This window comes from Cupressus sempervirens, chromosome 11 (assembly GCF_028749045.1).
Source record: "Cupressus sempervirens isolate cs-2001-9-10 chromosome 11, ASM2874904v1, whole genome shotgun sequence".
Taxonomy (NCBI): domain Eukaryota; kingdom Viridiplantae; phylum Streptophyta; class Pinopsida; order Cupressales; family Cupressaceae; genus Cupressus; species Cupressus sempervirens.
The window spans coordinates 553,178,783-553,195,011 of NC_143128.1; the positions used below are offsets into that span (position 1 = coordinate 553,178,783).

General features: G+C 34.7%; 2 pseudogenes; both read right to left on the reverse strand.

Annotated features, from left to right (window-relative positions):
* Positions 1 to 5,441, reverse strand: part of LOC149530824 (26S proteasome regulatory subunit S10B homolog B-like) — a 79,982-nt pseudogene extending 74,541 nt beyond the window's left edge.
* A 502-nt stretch (positions 5,442 to 5,943) lies between these two features.
* The window catches only part of LOC149530825 (eukaryotic initiation factor 4A-6-like), a 33,583-nt pseudogene continuing 23,297 nt past the window's right edge, over positions 5,944 to 16,229 (reverse strand).

The window sequence follows — 16,229 nt, forward strand, 5'->3', positions numbered from 1 at the left end:
AAATAAATTTCATTTAGCTTATTTACTTGTGGCTCAGATGCATCATTATTAGAACCTTCCACACTGATTTCAGCTCGTAGCCATTCAACCACAGTTCTATAGCCTTGTTGGAAGCCAATTCTCTTATCCTCTTCTGTGAGGCATCTCTTGAACTCTGAGCCCTACATTTTTGCGTGGTATGGTGAATTTTACTAGCATTTTTTCATCAACCAATGGAGGGTAGTTAAAATATCAAAAGGAAATACAAAAGTTGCAAAGTTGCATTAGCAACTTTTTGCAAAATGTTACAACTCTTAATAGAAACCACTCCCAACGGCTGCAACTATCATGGGGTGGTTCTACCTACTTTGTACAAGCCTATAAAGGCTCTAAACATCCATGGGATGAATAAAAATCTATGTACTTGCTTTAAAATCAATAAAATCTGCTATTTTTGGGCAATTTTGACTTTTTCTCCATATTGTACAGACTCGTGAAGGTTGTACGATGGTTGTTTTGCATTGAAAAGTTGGAGTTTTCATTTTAAGAAGTTTTGGTGTTGGTTTCAAGGAAAGATCTATTTGCATTTTCAAGTTATCCATTTTTCTTTCTTGCTACCTGTGAAACCCTCAAAACAAGGGTTGTGGCAAAAGAAATGGCCCTAGTTTGAATTTTCGCAGTTGGAATTTTCTCCAATTTGGTATGGAGCAAACTAGGGCAATGTTTTATCATATGTCAAAAGCCTAGAGGCAGGAGGTTGTAGAAGGTAATTTTAAGAGCAAGCCCTAGGTCTAATAAGACCCATGTATTAGACCTTGTTTGTTGCAATTTGATGAGTTAGAGTGAAAAAAGGGAAGTTGGGACTTGGTGTGGAGGCAAGGCATCTCAAATTTGGCTAGGAGGACATACTGAAGTTGAAGATTTGACCCATGCACCCATATTTTTAACCCTTTCATTGTAGACCAAGCCTAAAGTTGCTAATTAGGCCTGAGTGCATGATTGAGGTTAGGGTACGCTAGAGTGGAGTAGAATTTTGAAACTTTGGAGTCTTTTGGCACTTTGAAAAGGGTGTTTGAATTTTCTTTTTGTTTGCCTTGTCCTTTGTAAAAATTTTGAGTTGTTGGTGAAAAATAGTGTTAAGAAACCTAAGTGCTTGTTAGGTTGGTTGCAACAGTTTGCATGGTAAATAGTTAGCAGGGTTTCCAACCCTTGTTACACCTTATTTTGGTCATGTTGGAGTTGTTCTAAACTATCTTTGGTGTTTAGGAGTCCTAGAGGATCCAATTGCACTCTTGGTTGGTGTGTAGAATAAAGGTCAAGTGTTGCAATTGGCCCTGTGACTGGTAACAGCAAGTTTTCCTTAGACCTGATTTGTTTTGGGTTGTGTTGATGTTTGTTTTGGCTTCCATTTATGTTAGAGGGTTGGAGTTGTCCAAAACACTTGGTGTCAAGGTTGGGTGTATAAGGCCTTGAATGGTACAAGGGAGAAGTAACTAGTATACAGCCTTATGTGATGAGTTGGGTCCATGAATTAAAGGAGCAATTGTAATAGCAGATTAGTTCCTTGTTTGAAGGTGAATCAAGCCTTGAATGTTATTGTGGAGAATAGAGGATTGGGGTGATAACTTGAATTTCTTAGTTGTTCCAAGGTGCTAGGAGTTTGTTGGTGCTTCCAAAGCGTGTTACTCTGCATCATATATTGGTGTGGAGAAACACTGAGATCCAAGTTGAGGATCAGAAGCATAGACAAGCTAGTCTATCCTAGCATTTCCCATCAGAATATATAAAAAATTTGATACAATTTTTCATTTACTAATGCTTACAACTCATGCTTGAAGTTTCAAAAAACCACCAGAGCCAAGCTTGTGTGTCCCGTGATTTTCTAGTCTTGCCTTTGTTGCCTTTGATGTGTCAGGCAATCTATGAAAAGTTTGAAATATGTTAGATAGCATAAATATAGAGGTTAATTAGTACATAATTACATTCTCAACAGTATCACATACCTTGCTCTACTCTCTACTGGTGTAATTTCTTTTTTCATGTCAGCTTTATACTTTCCATCCAAAATCGAAGCCTGCCACTCAGCCTCAGGAACATAGGGTAGACGCTCATACCTTGGGGTTAACCTATAAATTATTTATTTACTAGTCCCTAATATACTTCAAAAATATACCATCTTTTTCAAGGAGCTTTTTTCTCTCGAATGCATGAGGTCCAAAAATTTGGTTCATGCTCTCTATAAGATCATCCTTCAACTTTTTTTTTGGTTGTTCCACCTTTTAAGTAAAAAAAACATGTTAGACTCATAAATGAAGTGAAGCTACCTTTAATATAGATCAAGAAATGGATGAAAAGGAAAACTATTCTAGCAATGATATGAAATCAAAATAGTGGTTTGGGGTTTTAGTTAGGATATGATGTTCCACCAGGTACGCAAGGTGGGCCTGAATATTCGCAAACACTCATCACCAAATTTTCTCCCAAAACAATCATTCCCTACAAAAAAATCATGGGATCATTAGTCAATGAAGAGTGATCAAAAACTAAATTACTATTATATCACTATAGAATAATAATAACTTTAAAGTACTTGGAACTTTGGCTACTTTTAATGTAATGCCTTCATCGTCACTGATGATCAATATGACATCCTTCACCGTTCCCGTACTGGGAACATAGGAACATCCAGGAAATGATGCTATAGCTCCTATTGCAAAAAGTTTCATAAGTTTCATAAATCTTTGTCACGAAGTATAAAAGAACAAATGATAATTGATGTTAAAAGTTGTAAAAAAAAACTATTTGTTGCTGTCATAAGACAGTTGTGAAGGGCAATTGGCATCCAAGGAGTCTTTGTTTAGTTTGATGAGTTAGTTAGATGGGAAAAAGGCTTTAAAAGCAAGGTCTTTATAAGACACAAGTGTTGTAGTTGAGAAAAGGGGTGTGTGTGTACAAAGAAAAGATATAAATAAAAGAATTTTGCACTTCACTGTCATAGGGACAATTTTCTAATTTGCAAGATTCAGACTGGTAACTCAATAAGGTTCTTGCCATTCAAAAGTTACTATTTTTCTTCTTGAAGAAATTTTCATGTTTGGTTAACTTTTTGCAAGGGTTTTGTAAGTTATTTTCAAGAAAAACTACTTTTTAGATCTCTGCTATAACAGGAAACGTGACAGTCTGTCACTGTTTTGAAGTAATTTGGGAAAATGTGCCTCTCCCACTTTTTGTGATTAAAATGTAACTTGTGGGATAGGTACTAAGGCTTGTAAATATGATGAATTTAACATGATTTAGATGTAGGTGACAATGAACAAAGAAAGGAATGGTAGGGTGACTGTTAAACCAAACAATAAAGGTGCATTTGCAAGGCACCACATGGTGAATATGATGATCTGAGGGTTGGAATGACTAAATACTACTTGAAAACACCTGAGAGGGTTTGTTTAAAAGTGTTTGAGCCATTAGAAAGATTTTATAAGTTGACTTAGGGTCTTTTCTAGGAAGCCCTGGGCTAGATACCCTTAAAGGGAGGATTTGATGGAAAAGTATCTAGAAATGCATGGAGGGTTAAACAAGTTGAGGAATCCTACTATTTATTAGATTCCTTAAGGTTGTGTAAAGGTTTGGGAGGTTGATAATAAGCACAAAAGGTAGTTGCTTTGTTAGGCAAGGGCTAATTAGGCCTAATCGATTGTAGAGACGGCCATAGAAGGGTTCATCAGTCACAAGTTGAAAGGTTGATAATTGCAAGGGTTTAAGAACTCATTAAAGGGTATTTGAAGAGGTGGTGATGTTACCATGGTGTTTGAGAAATTTGGAAGAAAAATGCAATTTGCTTGCAAGACAAGGCTAATAGGACAATCCTACAAAAGGCAGTTTTGAAGATTGGTATAGAGTTGATACTTGGTAGGGTTTGGAACTCCTTAGTTATGTTGTTTGAAGGTTATTGAGGCATTGGAAGGATTAGGAGAATCCTTGAAGATAGAGATTAAGTGTTGATTGCAGGAAGGGTGAATTAGGAGTGTTCCCAATGAAAGGGAAGTTGAAACATGGACAAAGTGAATTGAAAGTTGTTCAAAATGAATCAAGGTAGTGAACCTATTATAGAGGAGTGTTTGGTTGATATCCTAAAGTTAGGGACTTCTTATTTATCCTTGAGTTGAACTCTAGCTCCTTGAGTGGATTCCATGATATTGTTGAATCCTTGAGTAACTTATGAAGGGTGACTATTGGGAAGACGACGAATTAGATATAGATCAGAGCCAATAATTACAACATAGTTGTGTTAATGGATATATATATAAATTGAATATGATGAAAGCATTGATTACTACTAAGGAAGGTCAAAGCAAGACAACTCCATTTATCATGAAGTAACTCATACACATTAGAAACAGAATCATACTTGATGTAAGTTTATAAGGCTCATCTGAAATATCAACTACATCACTGTAGATTTATTATCACATTAACCATTCTATGAAATCAAGGACATTATATTAGACAATTATTTCATCAATAAAAGAAATATTTATTCACATCTCATTGCATGATCAAGCACATGAATATGGTGCAGGGCACCTAACCTAGGAGGTCTTGGGAACCCACTTAGTCCATCCTTCCTTGAAGCCCTAGCCTAACTTGATCAATTAGGCCTAAGTACCAAGTAGCAGTTTGGAGGGTGTTGGAGCAAGATCATCCTAGAATCTTTTGGGATTCTATCAAGTGTCTTAAGAGGTGCCTAAAATAGTGGAGAAGTCCCTATGCCACAGAGGGATAGTTGGTGAAAATAAAAGAAAATGGATTGGAAAGGCTACAAGGATTGTAGGCCTAGAAGTGCAAAGGATTGTTGTGGATTTGGTAGATTCCAAAAAAATTGAGGATTGTGGTTGGACTGAAGGTCTTGGTTGTCATCACCATTGATTGTGTCAGTGAGTGAAGTTTTTGAAGTGGATTGCCCCATTTGGGCTCAGCAGTTGTGTATACCCGGTGTGGGTAAGGGGACTTATACCAAGTCCTAGATCCAAAAATTGGATTGTGAAATCCTTCTGAAGGCTTGTAGAAGAAGTGGTTGCTAGACTCTGCATCAGAATATAATTGCGATAATATACTACAAGAGAAGATGATCTTCAATATTACAATCTTTCATAACTAAAGACAAGTAATTGAAGTTTGACCTAAAACATAACCTTGTATATCCAAGCTATGAATGGAGTCAAGTTCTTAGGGTTTGGAATCATAAAATTGTGAAAAATTTTAAACGTTGAGCGACTACCAAAGGGGGGTCATTACAATCTACATCGTAAACACATAACACTTAAACACATAACAAAAGAGAGAAAAAGAGGGATTTGTGTACCAGTAGATGGTGCAACAGTTGATGCCTGTAAGCTGTGTGTTGCCAACTCAGCAGTCAAAAAGAGATTTGTCATTTTCTTGGATGGAGGTGGCATCGCCATAGGATACAATTGATTTGAAGCTAAAGAATAAAATTGTTAGAGCATGCATAAATATAGAACGCGTGGACTAGAGTGGACAAGATTGTTAGAGCATTTAAAAAAAGGATTGTTCGAGCATTTATTGTCAATGATTATGATCATTCCTATATATATTCAGTGGAAAACACAAGTGGGGAATGGAACATGCGATCTACCTAAACCACCTGCAGCACCCTCATCATGGGAATGTGGCTCAAAATCATGCAAAAAACTCTGTAAAGAAAATGCATCCATATTTTAATTAATTCCATCAAAGAGCATAACATAAAAACCATTATTGAACTCTTTTTATAATAAAAAAATTCATTAATACATACTTTTAAGGTTTCAGAGGTGTGGAACAATTCAAATCCCCTATCTTTTCTTTCCTGAGTAGTAGGCTTTATGGTTGCCAAATGCATAATTTCTCTGCCAATTTTCTTTAGCACCTTTTTAATCGAACTGATCAGGTCATCAGTCTCTGCTAAATCAATATAGAAAGGGTCCTCCTCAGGGGGGGGCTGTTGAGGGACTGAAGGTTCCTTTCCCTCTGACCACTAGCCCTCTGTGACAACAATAGTATTAGTATTATCAAAATTACTCCAAAACAATGAAGAAAACAACATTAAAAAAATAACATTTTTCTTCTATCTAGTTCGCACAATTACAATGAGTTTTACCTCCTCATGTGTAGTTGAGCTGGGAACATCACCAACATCCCCTCTCGGCAGTTGCTCCATATTGTGCCCCTGTGTCAAAGATCAAGTATAAAAATGTTAGCCAAAACTTTATTGACTAAATGGTATGTTGGAGTCATTGATTAGAAGTTGGTTTAATAGTATGTACCACCCCCATGATAGTAGCCTCATTTGTATCTATGCGGTTCAAATTGTAGTCAATAAGCAGCTCTTCCCCTGCATGTATTGATTCTATCGCATAGATGATTACACGATTTCCCTCACGCACCTCAAATATGCAATTGGGTTTCTTTATAGTTGACCTAGGTCGTGTACTATTTATAAAACCGACAATATTCCTTGTTGCTTTTAGCATTCCATCAATGTATATAGCCACATTTTTACTTTGATTATTGTCTTGCTATTGCATATAATTTTTCGAGAGGGCATACCTACGCATACTTTTTTTTTATTGAACAATATGCATCCAACTTTTGTAGTCGTAACATGGTCCAACATACTCCATCAATTCAGAAACTTTGTTGTAAGAAACCTTTATGCCGTCCATAGAAAATAGGCCCAAACCATGTAATGATGATGGTGCTATGTGATATATCCTCTCTTTAACACAAAAATTAGTGTTTATTGGAGGAAGTTCCTTGGGTACTCAATGTTTTTGTAGATGTTGGTACCTCAAAGGCACCTTGATGTCACCTTTTGTCTCATCATCATAAGAACATGACCCCCCATGAGCAAGGAAAAATTTCATGTGTTTATTGAATTTCCTTCTAGTCCTTTGACCTCTAGTTAATCTCCCTATTCTAGATAAACTACATGTCTCACTTTCCTCTTCTATTCCTATATTTCCCTCACTCGAGGAAGACACTTCTGACAAATACCTATTCATTGGTACCTGAAAATGGGGAGAGATCTTAGAAGACATCAATCTTACTATTGAGAAGTGTATTAAATAGACTATCTATAAGGAGTATTGACTTATACCTGTCGATCCATGAGACTGTGCAGGATGCTCCTAAAAGGGGTTCAGTTTCCTGCAAATGTAATTCAATTATCATGAGCATAATCACATCCATCATAAGCATCACAAAAAAATTTAAAACATTAAAAGGTACATAATATAACACTTAAATTAGGCTTACATTATAAGCCTACTAGGGAAGTAGGCCTAGTGAAGGGCTAAAACTGGGTTTTTGTATCAACTGATGAGTTGAGGGCTTAGTCACCTTGGGGACATGCTATTTGAAGTTTTTTGATGTGTGTGGAGGTCGAGAAAACACCTATTTAAGGTGAAGTCAGGTTTGGCACCTATTGAGGCATTGTGAACATTTGATAGTTTGTTGATTAGATTGCTTGGATGAATCCATTGGATGGATTGAGGGACATTCATGGGATTATTCCAAAGATGTAGAACCTAAGGTGGCATAAGGATTTGGTGTGCACTCTAATAGGTTATGGAGTTGGCTTGGATCAAGGAGAGGGATCTTATGAAGATGTTTGGTTGGTGTTGTGAGAACACTATGGAAGTCCCTCTTGTTATGAATGATTGCAAGTCCACCTAGGGTCTCTGCATCACCATATAAGACAAATATATTTCTATCAGGAAATGAATATTAAATAAATTAAGGATTGATGGCATACCTCTAAATTTCATCATCATCATCCTCGTCATCATCATCATCATCATCATCCTCATCATCCTCATCATCCTCATCATTGTCATTATCATCATCATCCTCACCATCATCATCATCGTTGTCATCATCGTCATTTTCATCATCATCATCATCATCAACATCATCATCATCAACATCAACATCATCTTCATCATCATCATCAGTAGCATCATCATTGTCATCATCATCTTCTTCTTCTTCATGAAAATTTGTGTTAGGAACATCATCCAATAACTATCGATCATGATTAGCATCTACATCATCTTCTACTTCTTCGGTATCTTCTTCTTCCATCACATTATACTTTATTGGCCTTCCTCTCGGTTCATGTCTAACAACAAATGAGCAACCCAGTTTATGTGGAACCTTTGAGTAAAATACCTGCTCACATTGGCTTGGAAGAACATAGGGCTCATCCCCAAATGGCTCAAATGACCTTGTATTAACCATTGTAAATCCATTATCATGTCTAATAATAGTTCTATCAGGATCATTTGGATTAAGTTGTAGCCTGTACCATTTGATAATGAAGAGTACTAATTTGAAGGAACTAAAGTCACACTCAAGTATATCATCCAAAATGCCATAGTATCAATTTTTAGACTCTTGAGGATGTAAGTCATTTCTAGATGAAATATTAGTCACTTGAAAGACTGCAATTATTCCTGAATCACAAGTTTTCTTCATGTCATCCAACACTTTGACGTGAAATTTTTGACTAATACAAAACATAGCCTTGTGGTGTTTAACCTGCAATAATATGTGAAACATGTCAAAATTATTGTATCGTGAGTTGATAAACATACGAGTGATTAATACATTTGTACATACCTAGAAATCTCTTAAACCATGTGCTAAATATATTTCCCTTTGTGTAACATTGGAATCTCCATTACAATGAGCTTCTTTAACCAATGAAGATACACCTTCCCTATTAATGTGCAACTAAAATGTTGATATCGTTCAATCCATACCGTCATCCAATCAAAGATTGTTTGCAATATACAAATGTAGTGCATCCCACTCTCAAGCACTTGTACAAAAAAAAATAGACAACTTACAACCGATTTATTTTGAAGATTAAGAAATAATTTATTACCTCTCACTTTCCTCAATGTACCTTTTCCCATCAAGTACTCCCCTTCTAATTTTTTAAAAGGCTCAAGATCCCAAATTAGATCTACATGGATATTTGATGCAAACTTAGGAAGATATTCAGTAATGTACACCATAGTCTGGTATACCATATATCCCTCTACCATAGAACCCTCAAGATGTGCTCTTTGTTGAACCAAAGCCTTTAAAGATTTCAAGTGCCTCTCAGTCATCCACATTGACCTAGTGTGTACAGGTCCACACAATTCAATCTCCTCAACTAGGTGTATGAGGTAGTGTTCCTGTACATTGAAAAAAGTTGGAGGTAGACACTTTTGCATTTCACACAGTAAATGAGGAATTCTTCTCTTCCAATAGTTTATATCTTCTTTATGGATTTCTTTAGATGACAACCACCTACATTAAGAGATTCAAATCACAAAAAATATATAGATACGAGACTTTACAAAATAATATACAATAGATTACATAGCAAGAAAAACAAATCGCAAATATAATAAATATATACAACAAATTGAATAGATATTACTGCTTACCTCATGTATTTTCCAAGATCATATATCACTTGTTTGATGTTATTGTTGAAGTGCTCTGGGAGAGATAGAGGAAGCGCGTACTATAGTAATTATAAACCAATCATTTCATTGTTTTCTAACATAACATAATGAATAGTACACGTAGTTTATGATTATATTGTAAATACAAAAGAACATAACTTACCTTGATGAAAGTATGCCAATCATGCATTTTGAGCCCTAGCCCAAATTCACTTTTTTTTTATATGAGATTGTTTATGTTCGCAACAAATCTTGTGGGAAATTGAATTTTTCATATGACTTCTTTTATGGCATCACTTTGTTGCTCTGTTAATAACCAAGGAAGGGCACTTATATTAATATGATCTCTGTTGCTATTTGAGTGAATGAAATTCTTCAATGCATGATTGGAATCATGAATGTCATTACAAATTTTGACAATTTTTTCTTTATCACGCCTTCCATCCAATATTTTTCACAATGTCTCTGTTATATTCTTTCCAATATGCATAGTATCAAACAAATGCACAATTTGTAAGTTCTCATAGTAGGGAAACCTACTAAATTGTCTGGGATAGCTTTTTAGTCCCTTTGGAAGGTTGCCAGTACTGCCTTGACGACCTTCATGATCATCAATTACATAATTAGTAAACAAAAATTACAATAGAAATATATAAATTACAAACATAAACCATTAGGTGGAATGACATTACCTCGACGATTAATTCTATTATATTCCAACTTCCATAAGCGAGGTGTCATTCTTCTTGGCTTTGATGTAGTCTCTTCTTTCCCATTGAAAAGACGTTTTTTCGTACTCCAATACTTATGATTCCTGTGGAGGAAGTGTCTACACTCATCAAACACATGCTTTCCTAAACTTTTTGAATGATGAGATTTCATCTTTGGACCACAAACTAGACATGCAAATTTTCCCTTTGTTTGAAGAGCTACAAGATAATGATATAATTGCATTATTAAATATGTTGATTTTTATAATTAGAATTATCGTGCACAACTTGAATTCACTATAACATACCACAAAAATTTTTTAGCCCTGGGGCATCATGTATTGTCCATGCAAGTATTGCATGGAATTGAAATTGTCTTTGTCCTATTGGTCTAGACACATCATACATAGTGACACCGTTCCATAACTCCACCAACTTGTCAATAAGAGGCTCAATATATGCATACATATCTTTTACTTGATATTTACCTACTTGAATGAACAGTAACATTACATAATTATTGTGACCATTTTACTGCAAGATTTGTAAGTACATGTAAATTAATAACTATCAAATGATAAGATACCTGGAACAACCATTGCCAACATAATGTGCTCCCTCTTTATTGACATCCATGGAGGAATTTTATTGTTGATAAAAAAATAGGCCACACCGAGTAAACAGATCTCATCTCTCCAAATGGATTAACACCGTCTGCTACCAATGAAAGCCTGAGATTATGAGGTTCTTCTTTGAAGTGTTTCCACTTTTCCTCTATGTGCATAAATGTCAAACCATCCACAGGGATTTGAATAATGTCATCTCGACTTCTATTGCATGCATGATAATCCATAAATTGAGCCAAGCTACTACACCTGAATAATTGTCGCATTTGTGGAATAATGGAGATGTAACGAAGAACCTTTTGAGGCACCTTTTTTGTTAGTCGATCTATTCAATATCTACTCGTATGACATACAGGGCATTGTGTTGCAAATTCATGTTCTTTATAATATATAATATGATCATTGGGACAAGCATGTATTGCTTCATACTCCATTCCAATAGCTTTCATAATAGTAGATAATTCTCAATATGAGTGAGGTAGAATATTTGATGGTGGTAACAGAAACTCGCCTATCAATCTACAGCAAAAAATATAAGTTGTTAATATAAACAATATTAGTGGTACATTATTCACCCTTTGTTAACTATAAAGATATATATGACATATGTGACATTGTTATGTTGGATAAACCATTCATAACCTTCAAATTCAACAACAACAATACAATAGAGAGAAGAGTTTTTTGGGAGTCTTTGTATAGGGGCTTGTATGCCTTCTCAAGTAGAGGTACATTGAGGTCATCATCATCATCATGATCGGATACGATTGGAATAAATTGTTAGAATTCTTTAGAATAACTGAGAGGGGGGGGGTGAATCAGTTATCCAAGGTCCAAATGCCCTATTAATACTTTTTCACAACTTTTAATGAATCTATACACTTTTCATCCATCCAATCTTAAATCAACCATATTAGCAAGTTACAGTAAATCAACATGCAAGATCAACACATGACACAATGATTTACATGGAAACCCAATTTGGAAAAAACCACCAGTAACATGCTACTAGATTCTCACTCTTTTGAAGTGATGCCCTGTTAAAGGCTTACAACACACTGTTAAATGTGACCTTGTTAGAGGATTTCACCAAACTGTTAGGAATGGGCCTGGTTAAAGGACTTTAGAACATTCACTTGGAATGTCACCCTGTTAAAGGATTTATCTCATGGCTATTAAACTAACCTAAGTCCATAGGATTTAAACTTTACTATTACAATTGCTAGAAAGTAACGATAATGGTCTTTTGATCTGATATAACTAACAACATACTTTGCAAATTTCAGATCACACTTTCAGTTCAATCCTAATGCTTGGCTTCAATCACTTTAGCTCTAACTGCTTGACTTCTTCTCAAGCTTCATCTCCTTGAGTCTTCTAACTCATTGTACCAATGCATCCATATCAGGGGTCTTCTTACCGAAACAGAGTCACTATGCTCTCTTATCTCCTTAGCACCTCCTTCAGCATTTCATGCTTTCATGCTTGACTGCCTCTCTCTATCTTTTTTTATTAACTTATGACTCCTTAAATAGAAATTTGATTTGTCTTTGTTGCTCATTTCTCCCTCTCCAATTTTAGGGTTTAGAATGGATTAGGTAGGATACAATGTATCTACCTTATATCTTGTTCTTATCTTCAAACTTTGTCAGTTGTATTCTTAAAAATGTTTTACATGGTGTTCTGTGCCACCAACTCATCATTCTCATCTTCCATTTTAATTTACAAACTTCTAGATAACAACCTTGTCAGCTTAGATCTGGCAAATCTTTGATTTTCAAAATAATGCAGCAACTCGGCATTATTGATTTACTAGTGCTCGACATCTCTGTGTTACTCGGCACTATTCATTTTACTAGTGCTCGGCATCTCTGTGTTACTCGGCACCTATCTCTGCTCAGCACTCGATATCACTCAAAACTTGAACTTGCTCGGCACTTACTAAGAATTTGCTTGGCACATACTAGCTTTCTTGGCTCCTTCTCTCTAATGAACTTAGTTGAGTTTTACAAATGTCTTAGCTAAAACCTTACATCTTTGATATGTTTCAGTGTGCCCATTCTCTGTATCTTATAGTATGTAATCAAATACACTTTTTCATCAATGGCTTAGTTGATCCTTGTACTTCATTACAACATCATAACTTCAACCTTTCTCTAGGTGTTCTAGTTACATTCTTATTGATTGCCTCCTCCTTGACAATCAACTAATTGATAGTATTTGGATCACTAAAGCAATTGCCATTCCTGCAAGTAGCAAGTTTGACATCAATGACAAAACAATGATTGAGAACATTCTTTACTAGTTCCATATATCATTCCAAAAAAATTTCTTATGATCATTTCAATCATTTCCAACATAAATGTGTCATGGATCAATGTATTTATACCATCATCTTCAATTGTGTTTTCTAGCGCATGATCATCATCTTCCATGGGATCATTATCTTCACCTTGGATATTCGCACCTCCATGTTCCTCCACTTCAAAAACCATATTCTTTCGATTGTTGTGGTTCATATCATGTACTTCCCTAGGGAGATCAACCTATATAAAATTGATTAACATAAATAAACCATGATCATCAACTCATCATCAAGTGATTTCATATGTATATAAATTGTTAAAATGATATAATGAACAACTTACCAGTGGATGATAGTCATGTCCCCCTTCAATGTGACCATTCTCCCTACAATGTCTCTTAACTGTTTTGATTATCAGTCTTCTATGGTTTAAGCCCTTACAAATTTTGCAAGGACAATAAAATTTTCCATCACCTTTTCTTTTCAAGTTAGACAACAATCTAGTGATTGTCTCCCTATTTTGTTCTTCACTTATATTATCTGACATGGTCGTTCTTCGCACGAAGCAAAAATTGGGCTATGAAAACCTTGATCTACAACTTTCACAAACTAAGCAAAATTGTCGAAAGTACACAAATCTTCTTAGACCTAGCTAAATACTTTAATATTTTAAAAATAATTTCTTTGACTTTATTCCTAAGACATTTAACCCAATCACCTTTTATAACATTCGGTCAATTGCTCTAGGAAAATTTGTGGATAAGATTATTTGTAAAACTTTGACCAACCGCCTGAAGGTCTTATTTCAAGAGACCTTACAACATTAAGCCACTAAAATCAATTTCAAAACATATAAGCTAAAAGTCTAGTTAAAAAATACATTAGATTAAAAAATATACTTCTCTCCTAAAAATGTGCATAAATGGATAGAATATACATCTCAACACAATATCCAACATCTCTATCTCTCAGATTACCTTATAAATAATTGCTTTACTAATCACCCTACTAATCCAAGACATGTAGAAGAAGATATCCCTAATCTCTTTTCATGTTTACGTCTTGTCACGCTTAATCTAGGTGACTACATTCTCATCAACTTTCCAACTAGTTTTCTTGGGTTCCCCAACCTCATTAGTTGTTACCTCTCTCATGTTCAAATGATAGATGATTCTTTAGCCTCCTTGGTATCTTTCTGTCCCCTTCTTCGAAAACTTGTCATGACATATTGTTTGGGGCTAATTCATGCAGTAATCTCTTCATCATTTATAGAAGATCTTAATATGTGCGAAGTTGAGTTTGTATTAGTTGATTGTTCCAAACTCAAAGGTATGGATACGTTTATGATTGAGGATCTGAGAGTAAATGGTCCTTTGTTCTATGAGCTTTCTTATGCAATTTTTCATCTTGAAATGTATTGTGGAGACACTTTAAGGGAACTGCGGCTGGAATCCACACCTAATGATGGCTATCTTAGATATAGGGAATTTCTAGCAAGGTTTCTTAACATTATAGGTAATTTTCAGTCCCTAAAGAAACTTCACATACTCTTGCAATGGGAAGAATGGCTTTTCCATTATTCAAACTATTTCATAGACTTCCAAATCTTTAGATGTTCTTTGTGTTTGGCTTAAATAGTCAGGTATGTTCAAACATAAAAAATTGTGTATCAATTGTATAAGTTTCTTGTTTTAGGTAGTATGTCTTGAATTGACGTAAATAATAGATAAATGTGGTTCTTTTTAAAGTAAGTTATCATAGTTTGTCTTAAATTCTTAAATTATTCATTGAAATGTAGGAGATGGTTATACCTATTTACACATCACCCCTCCACATCCTAATTTCAAGAAAATGACCATCAAATTTTTTGAGTATAGTCAGAAAGAAGTTGAAATAATAAGTTGCTTACTTTAGAGTACGCCCTCTCTTGAAGCATTGGAAATTAATCTTGATGACGAAGATGAAGACTATAACGATAACGAAAATCACTTTTTGAAGCTCTTGGAAGATATTAGGCTTCTAAAGAGACCATCCCTACCTATCCATGTAGTGAACATGAGCTCCCAGCCTATCCATGTACTAGGTTGTATGCATACCCCAACCCTATCCAAACAATAGGTTGAAAAAATATGGCCTTTGGTTGTTCTTTTTTGGTTATTTAATTTTATATTACTTTTCATTTATATGTCAAAAGCTGTTTATGAGGAATTGATGTTGTTTATGCTGATTAGGTTCCTTATGCAAATTAAAATGGATCACATAAATGATTGTTGTTTGGATTCTAGACTTAGAGTGCAATTTCACTTTCTTGAAATTTTCAATGAATTGAAATATCTGATATCATTTTAGCAACATTTTTGTCCAGTGATATATCCTAATTTCTCAATGTTTATAGAAATTCATTGTTGTATGATGTAATGTACTAAACTTTTTTAATATTTTCATATTATCGTAGTTGAAAAAATAGTAGACATGTTTTGAAACAAACTAACAACAATCAGTTGCTTTGTTAGACATGTATGCAACATTAACTTCTTTGTTAGATATGTATGCAACATTAACTCTGTTACCTATAATTTTATACTATTGTTACTGTTTATTTCTTATCTTAATAGGAAAAATTCTCTGCAATTTTATCCAAACAAAAATTGTCAATGATTTCAAACATTTACTGAAAATTGTTGCCATTTCAAAATAATTTAGATTTATGTGTTCTCATTTGACAACAATACTTTACCATCATAGTCTCTCTCTATCTAAAGATTCGCCAAATCATATGCATAGGAATGGAAAGACACCCTCAGCATTTCTCCACATCCTCTCCCGAAACTATAAAATCCACACTCAACAAAATGAATCTGAAGCATATATATCCTTTACAAAAATTAATGCAAAAATCTCATGATAGTTTAAAATAGCTCATAAGCATTTCCTTGTTGCAGGGCTCAAGCGACCATATGAACACCTCATATGTATTGACAAATTTTCATTACAACTATATCAATAAGTTGTAACCCTAATAATGTCTAATAAAACCATAACTCTAGCAACCAACTATAGGGTTTTGGTATAGAAATTAAAATGT